Source organism: Phyllostomus hastatus, unplaced genomic scaffold (assembly GCF_019186645.2).
Source record: "Phyllostomus hastatus isolate PE091 unplaced genomic scaffold, TTU_PhHast_1.1 phas_scaffold_182, whole genome shotgun sequence".
Lineage (NCBI taxonomy): Eukaryota > Metazoa > Chordata > Mammalia > Chiroptera > Phyllostomidae > Phyllostomus > Phyllostomus hastatus.
Window position 1 is genome coordinate 24,701,403 of NW_025334013.1, and position 8,597 is coordinate 24,709,999.

Below are 8,597 nucleotides of genomic sequence, written 5' to 3' on the forward strand. Positions count from 1 at the left end.
TGGTTACTCCTAATGCAATTAGAGCCCACGAGGAGACAGTGGGTTCCATCACACAGCCTGAGCAACGTGCTCTCCAGGGGCCCCAGGCCCCTCCCGCCCGAGATGGTGCTGGGACAGAGGGTGTTGTTCTAATTAATTGAATGAGATCCATTCCCGTGCAGATGGATGCAGAAATTACCTGCAGATGTGACTGTGCATGTCCAGGCTGTCACGCAGGCGGGGGTAGCCGGGGCCTCTTGGAGCAGGACTCATTTTACGTAGCCCCCTGCCTCAGGGCAGGGCAAACTGTGCCAGCCTGGGGAGTGACGGCTACCTCTCTTGGGCCTCCCGGCCATCTGCGCCTCTTGAGCCTGGGTTGTCCAGAGGCCCTGCTGGCAGGGCGGGGTTCCCCGGGGGTCCTGGCTAATGACCTTGTGGAGGTTTCTGCAGGGGCAGCTGGATGCAAGGGCCAGCAGTCCTCAGGCCCACTCCCAGGGGCTGGAGTCCTCTTCCACGTGCGCTGCAAAGCCCCCTCCTTGGGTGTTTGAGCAACTATGCGTTTTTGGGTTGTATAAAATTGGACACACGTCTTTGAATAAAGATGGCTCCAGCAGTGGCTTCCCCACTGCTGACACAAGATGCATGAGAACATTGATTCATTCATTCATTCGTTTCAGCACCCACAAGGCTCCAAACGCTGGTCCTTGCAGGGCCATAACAGAGGATCCGACCTGGCCCTGGGCCTGGAGGAACTCACTGTCCAGGGAAAGGAGATGAACGTATTAACAGCATTGTTACCACAAAGTGGGATGGGCTGTCTTGCTGGAGAACAGGGTACTAGGGGGACTCAGATGAGGGAGGAGGCTCAGCGTGGGTGGTCAAGGCCAACTTCACAGAGGAGGCGATCTTTCAGCGAGCCATAAAAGGGTAAGGGGAGAAGGTGAAGAGTTTGGGTCTCTACCGAGACACTCTGGGAATCTTTGAAAGACTTCCGAAGTAAGGGGATAACATGGTTACTTATATTTGCGATCAGTCCTCTTGGTCCAGGATGGACTAGATGGAGGGAGGGAGACTGGGGGCAGAGGCTAGCGACAGTCCCAACAGTGAGAAAGAAGAGGAAAGGGCAGGTTCATGAGAGGTATGGACAGTGTCGCCGTCTTGGGGGCTGATATGCTGGAGTGGGGGTGGAGGCAGAAGGGGGGGAAGGGTCAAGGCTGGGGAGCCCGGGTGGGTGGTGGAAGGGAGCCATGGGGAGGGGAGGAGGATCCTCCGGACGGCTGTGCGGTGGGTGGGCAGGGTCCGGGGAACCAGGACCTCACAGCAGAGCCTGCCTGTCTGCCTGCGCAGGTTTTCTGAGAGCTCCTCCTCTTTTATTTCCCCACGACAGTCAGGATGTTCATTCCCACCCCTCTTCCACCCATAGCCTCCCAATCTGGAGAGGATATTTGGGAAACACTTGGAGAAAGTAGGAGTGGCTTTTTGAAGGGAATCCCGGCCTGAAGCCAGTGCATTTGGTGTTTCCTGAGCCCCCAGGTCCGCTCGGAGTGCAGGGGCAGAGACGTCCCAAGCCCAGGCTGGCTGCTCAGCCCAGAGCCTCCTCACCCAGCATCCCGAGTGGCCATCCAGACCTCTCCTTCTCTCTTCCAACCTCCACCTGCCTGATCCCCACTGAGCAAGCCACCTTCCTCCCACCTGCCATCCGGAAGGCGCCCCCTCCTCTTCTAACCCTCCCCTCAAGCTCACTGTCACTGTTTCTCTCCTTCCCTCCCCAGGCCTAAGCCGGCTTCTCACCCGTGCTCTGGGACTCGGGGCGTCAACTGTCCCCTCCCCGCCTGCACCAAAGGTGCCTGTCTCCTCCATCCTAGAAAATGCCGTCTGCATCTCCTTCCAGCTTTCTTTCTTCCTTTCCCCCTTCACAGTCTGTCTGCACTCATCACTTCCACATCCTCCTCTCTTTTTACCCCTCACCACAGCACACACTGGTGTTTCCCCCACCCCAGAAACTCTTCCCACAGCCTGTCTGGTCCCACGCTCACTCCGTATGACCCCTCTGCACACTTACCGGCCCCACACTCCCTTCCTCCTTGAAACCATCCTCTCCCTCGACTCCTGCCCCACCCCCCCACCCGCCCCTGGTCCTTCTGACCCTCGCTGACAACACTTGGGCCTCGTCGTGCAGGTTGGGATTCCCCAGCAAAGTTCCCCAGATGCCTTTCCCCCAGACGCACAGATTCTCCCAGAGCTTTGATTGTCACTGTAGCCCTGGCTCCTCCAGCGCCCTGACCCCTATATTCCAGAAGCCAGCTGGGTGCCCCCACCCCTGACACCTCTCATGTTGCCTGGGACTCCACCTGCCACGGACCCCTCTCCCCTCTCTCTGCTCTGGTCCCCTGGTCTTCCCGCTCTTTTCTATTCTCCGCACCCCACACTGGTTCCCACCTCAGAATCCTCTGGAAGGCTCTTCCACCGGATCAGCAGTTGCAACTTCTGTTTGTGTTCCCGTGGGTTGTCTCTCTCCACATTTGCCAAAATAGAAACTAAATCTGAGAATGTTGTTTCATTTTATTTTTTGAGAATGTTTTCAAACACCAGAATCCACGGTCACATGCCCCATGAGCTGTCCGAGTTCTGACGTCATCACACCTCCCAGGGCATCTCAGCATGCCCTGCACGCACGCGAGAGCGAGAGTGGAAAAGACGTACAGCGTCCTAGTAAACCTCTCTTCACCTCACAGACCCCCCGAGAAGGTCTCGGTGCCCCCCGACCACACGGGGAGAACTGCTAAGCCAGAGGACACACACCCCTCTCTTTCACGTCATTTAGGTCTCGGTGCAAATGTCCCCCCTCAGGAAGCCTCGCCTGCCTGCCCTTCTCATCCCCTCTCCAAGCCATTCGATGCTGTCGCGTGTGCTTTGCAGCGCTTACTGCCTCTGAACTTACCCCCGTCCATTTTCCTGCTCGCTCTGTCTCTCCCACCAGAGTGCACTCCCACGGGGGCGGGGCCCAGACTCTCCGGCTCACCTCGGAGCCCAGCCTGGCACATAACAGACACCCTAAGAAAGCTTCTTAAACAAACGAGTTGTGTAAAAGCAGTTTTTCTCAGCCTTTGCTGCACAGTAAAGTCACTGGGGAGGGAGAGTGCTTTCAAAATTCCTGCATCCCGGCCAATTAAATCAGAATCTTGGGGTGGACCCAGGCATCCGTGCTTGGTAAAGCTCCCTAAAAGACTCCAACTGCAGCCAAGAATAAGAACCACTGGTGTAAATTCTTAAATCCTCGCCGAGCAAGAGCCTGTTCACTCCTCACTGGGTGGGAGTTTCACGGGGCGTGAATGAGGGCAGCCCCACGTCCCCTCGGCTGTCTCGTAGTGGGCCGGGCTGCCAGGCTGGGGGATGACTGGTGGAGCAAGCCGATAGGCTGAAGTCCTTTGTGGGAGAGAAGTGCCTTCCTCGCGTCCTGGGCCTTGTCTTGAGGCGATGGGATCTGCAGCCCGCACAGCTGGTGCTGGGGTTCTCACACACCTGCATGGCCTGCAGCGTGGCTGTCCTTCCTCCGGTGAATTCCGGGGCTTTGGTGGCTTGTGGGGAATCATGGCGATCTCAACAGATAGAGATGAAAATGAGATAGGTCCCCCGATTACCCTGGGCAAGAAGGAGGTTCATGTCTGCTGGCCTTGCCTCTGAAGTGTAGCCAAGTGTCGCCAGGAAATGACGTAACTTCTGCTCCTACCTGAGCCATGCTGCCCTCACTGGGCGGTCACCAGACTCTCTGCCAGTTTCATGGAATCACAGGCCTGTATCAGAAACCACTCCCCTCCTCACCCCCGGCAGACTGCAGTCAGTTCCCATCCAACCCAAAGGAGCTGTTGAGGCCAGGGCTGCTGGTGGGAGAAAAGGCGCCTAGCACCGTGCCTGGGGCTCTCCACACACGAGCTCTTTCCTCCCAGGGTTCGTCACAGGGAGATAAGAGTCTTCACGGCACAGGGAGAAGACTGGGGCACAGAGGGGTTTAGATGACGTGACTAAGGACACCTAGCCAGCTCTGTCCCAGACTACTATGTGGTAGATTGGAACACTAGATAGAGTTCATCAACAATTAAAATCTCAGCCCAGCCCTGGCTCATGTGGCTCAGTGGATTGAGCATCGGCCTGTGAGCTAAAGGGTCATCAGTTTGATTCCCAGTCAGGGCACGTGCCTGGCTTGTGGGCCAGGTCCCCAACAAAGTCCCAACAAGGGGCACATGAGAGGCAACCATACTTCAATATTTCTCTCCCTCTCTTTCACCATCCCTTCCCCTCTCTAAAATAAATAAAATCTTAAAAAATATGTTTTAAAAAATCTCAACACAGCTATGTGACCTTGGTGAAGTCACTTGACCTTCCTAAACCAGTCTCCTTATCTGTAAAATCCAGGAAACAGTACCTGCCTCAAAGGGTTGTTGTGATAGATATACTGGGTTGGCCAAAACATGTCTGTTTTTTTCCATAAGAGGACCAGTAGCACTTAGTTGTCTTTAACTTCATTTGAAACAATGTTCGATTGTATTGCGACAGCTGTCACATTAGTGTGCATTTTTTTAAAAATTTATCAAAATCGGTGAATTTTTGCATAAGCCCTTTTAATGTTAAAGACAAAAGAAAATGCACATTTTTGGCATATCCTGCTTTATTATTTCAAGAAAGGTGAAAACACACCTGAAATGCAAAAAACGATCTGTGCAGTGCACAGAGAAGGTGCTGTGACTGATCAGACATGTGGAAGTGGCCCGTGAAGTTCTGCGCTGGAGACTTCTTGGGGGACAACGCTCCACGGCAGGTAGACCGGCTGCAGTTGATCGCGATCAAATCGAGACACTGAGAACAATAAATGTTCTACCACACATTCTCAAAATATCCAAATCGATAAAGTTATTGTTGAAAATAAAAGATGTCTTTTATTTTATGAAAAAAAAAAAAAAAAAAGGATGTTGGCCAACCCGATGAAAGCACTAGACATAAGCGTGAAGCAGAGAAACTGCTCACTAGGTAGTAATTACAGTGTCCTTCTCCGTGGCACCCAAGCCCTTCTTCCCATCACACCCTGCCGCTTCTCAGAGGACAACTACTTAAACTCGTGTGTGATTGAGAGCTCTTTCAACGTGTAGAAGCCCACTTAGCTGGCAGCGGCTCTGTGGAGCTGAAACTTTTGCCTATCAGCCCACTTTGTGTCTGCTTTTGTGATGAAGACACTGAGGTCCACAGAGGTCAGGTCACTCGCCCAGACCCCACGGGGGTAAGTGGAGGATGTCCCAACTCCCTGTCCAGAACCTTCTCCACCACACAGAGGCCCTTGGCTGACCAGGCCCCAGGCGGAGGTCACACGCTGGGTTCTCTGGGAGAGGCAGGAAAGCCCGAAGTGGGAGGGGGTACAAATGAGGGTGGAGCTGGCCCTTGATGTGGTGGCTGGGCCCATTGGGGCTGTCTGTTGCCAGTCTTAGGGTTTGGCTGGGACAGCCACCCCCATTTCCGCTGGTGTGGCAATGCCGGGTGGATCTGGGAACCCTAGCCAGGAGGGGCTGGGGAAGGGAGGGGATGCTGGGCCTCCTCTGGCCTGTGGCTGTCACTGGGGTGGGGTCCATTCCTGCCCTCTGCACTTCCATCACCTGGTCCAGCTCCAAGACCCCAGCCTCCCTGCAGAAACAGGCAGCTTCCTCTGAATCGCGCTGACTAGAAGTCTCTTCTGAAGGGTGATAAGGGGCCAGGAGCAGGTGACACTTAATGAGTTGGTGTTGGGAGGCACCTCTTCAGGGAAGTGAGACACTGTCACGTGACAGAGATTGGTAGACTGGCTGTGACCAGAAGACTGGGTAACAGGAGCCTTTGGGAGTGAGGCAAGGCCAGATTCCTCATTAACAGACAAGGAACCTGCTCTGTGTAGGCTTGAACTTGGACTTGGGAGGAGAGGGTCTGTCCACAGCTCTGGGGAAACTACTTGCAGTAGGACCAGAGGAAGTGGAACAAGACCAGCAACACAGCTTGCAGTGCCCAATGTAAAATGAAAACCCAGCCTCTTGCTCAGAAACTGTTAAGTTTTAAGAGGGTGACAGCAGAGCATTAAACCAAGCTGGGGACCCTTGTAAGCACGGATCACATGCCCGGGAAGGGGGGCCCAGGGAAAGTGAGCAAAGGGTGGGGCCACATGAAGCACAGCCATGAGGGTCTTCTGGCCTCGAGGTCTCCTGAGCAAACACAGAGAACCTGCAGACACAGAGGTGGATCACCCAGCACTTCCTGAGTGGACAGCACGCTCCACAGAGGCGTTCGCTGCTTTCCCAAGGAACCAGTCCACCTCGGCCAACTAGCAGCCTCAGAGTGTCCAGGTCTTGCCTTGTTTGGAGGAGAAAGGGCATTTAAATTTCATGTCTGGCTTGGGGGAGCTCAAAATGCTGGAAAACGATGTCATGCTTGGAGACTATCTGGGAAAAGGACCTCTGGAGCTTTCTTTGATTTACAGAACTGACGACCTAGGGTACTGGCCATGGGCAAGTACTAAGGGTGATGGCCCAGAAAAGAGTCCAGTTGTTAATAGGAGGCTTGGCTGGCCCTGCCCTTCAGTCCCCTGCCCTGGGGTGCGTGTGGCTGGGAAGCCTGATGTCTCCCTTGGTTGGGAAGCCTGATGTCTCCCTTTCACCAGAAGGATCAAAACCAGCTTTCAGAGCAACGTAAGCCAGGGGTAATTTTCAGCCCAGACGTAACTTTCTAGTTCCTTTTTCCTACCCCTCGTTTCTCAGTTGGCTTTCAAGAGGCCACAGAGAGCTGAAAAACAAATCCAAGTTTAAAGAGACAAGTGCAAAAATGCAAACTGGGCAAAGGGACAGAGCCGCCAGCTGGACAAAATGTGCCTGGAGAACTGCATCCTCCGCTTGGCAGGTGCCGAGGATTTATGGGTGCGCTCCGCAGACGTTCCATCACGTTACGGGCCAGCTCAGGAGACCCTCATAAAACTCTTCTATGAAAGAACAAACTAGCTGATAAAAGTCAGCTGCTGCCTATAAACACGCCGTGGGGACTGCAAATGAGTAGAGGATTTATTAGTCTGGGCTCTTGGTGCAAATTAAGTACTACTGCACGCGCCTGGATCGGGAGGAGCACGGCCTGCGCGCGGAGGGTTGCTCCAGCTCACACGATGGCCATCCGGCCGGCGTGCCGACTCCCTCCCCCGTCACTTACGCCACTGGGGACCAGAGGGAAGATTCTTGCTGAAATGAAGCTGCTGGGAATCTGCTCTTCCATTCCCCCCACAAAAACCCAGTGAAAGGATCCGTCGCTCCCCTCTGTCCACTGCATGCCCTGCACACCCTTTATGAAAGCGCTTCCCACGACGGGCTTACACATCTGCCTGGCCTATCAGCTGTGTGCTTTTCCGGCTTATCTTTGTACCACTGGTGATCGTTTCTGTGCTGGGCACGCAGGGAGGCCTCTGAATGAGTAAGTGCACACGTGGCAGGCTGCAAGGCACGGTATACCCATTATTACTACCCCACTCCTAACAGCATGGAGGGGTGGGGGGAACAGAGCCCGCTGGAGTGGAGGACGAGGTAGGTGCTGGGAAGCACCAGAAAGAGAAGCAGCAGTGCAGTGAGAAGTTATTTAAAGCTAGTTTCTTCCCCAGAGAAAGGCAGGCTTTGTGGCTACTCTACCCAGCTCTCTGAGCTGCTTCTTTTTCTCAGGATGAAGGTTATTTCTTAAAGACAATGAGGGGGTACTTAATAAGAAGGCTGACACCCAGACCCTCCCCACACATACTGGGTCAGAATTCCTGGCGCTGGGGCCCTAAGACACTGTACCAGGCTCAGAAAAAACTGAGCTGACTTTGCACTGTAGAAACCTGGAAGAGAGCCTTCCAGGAATGACGGGGAGGAGGAAGAGTGCCTGGAAGGGGCAGACCCCCACCATCATTCCTTAAGGAGTGGCTTTCTCCTCCCAGCCCCTGCAAACAGGGCAGAAGTGTAAGTAAGACTCGGGCAGACAGCCCCAGGACTCCCTCCGGCACCCCTGGCTGTGGGGTCAGGAGGGAGGGTGACTGGCTCAGCTGCAGCTGCAGAGAGCCCTGGAGGCCTCCCGCGCCAATGCCACGCCAGATGGGGGGCAACACTGCGCTTGCCCCTGCCTTTGGAGGGGCCCTGTCCCTGCGGGGCTGGGTCTGCAGGAAACCCAACCCGTGCCCCAGCCGAGTAGGCGGCAGGGACGCCTCTGCCTCTGTGGCAGCCAGGAAATGGTGGTGTAAGGGAAAGACCCCTTTCATCGAACCGAGCGGATTCCGGCAATGTCACTGACGAGCTGTGGGTGCTCAGAAAACACCACGGCTCTCAAACACACTTGCTTCCCAGCACAGAGCTCTGCACTTAGTAGGTGACTAATAAGTCTCGAGTGGATTTCAGCCCCTTAAATGTTCATAAATTTGCGAAAAGCCTTCACATACCTCCTCTCACTTAAAACGCAACCCTGTGAGGATATACAGGGTCTGGCACAAATAACGCCCTTCATTTTTATTACAAAATCACAAGCATGTAATTCTGTAATACAACAACATCACACCATATGACATTTTAGGTGACATGTTCAAACTGCGGTGCATC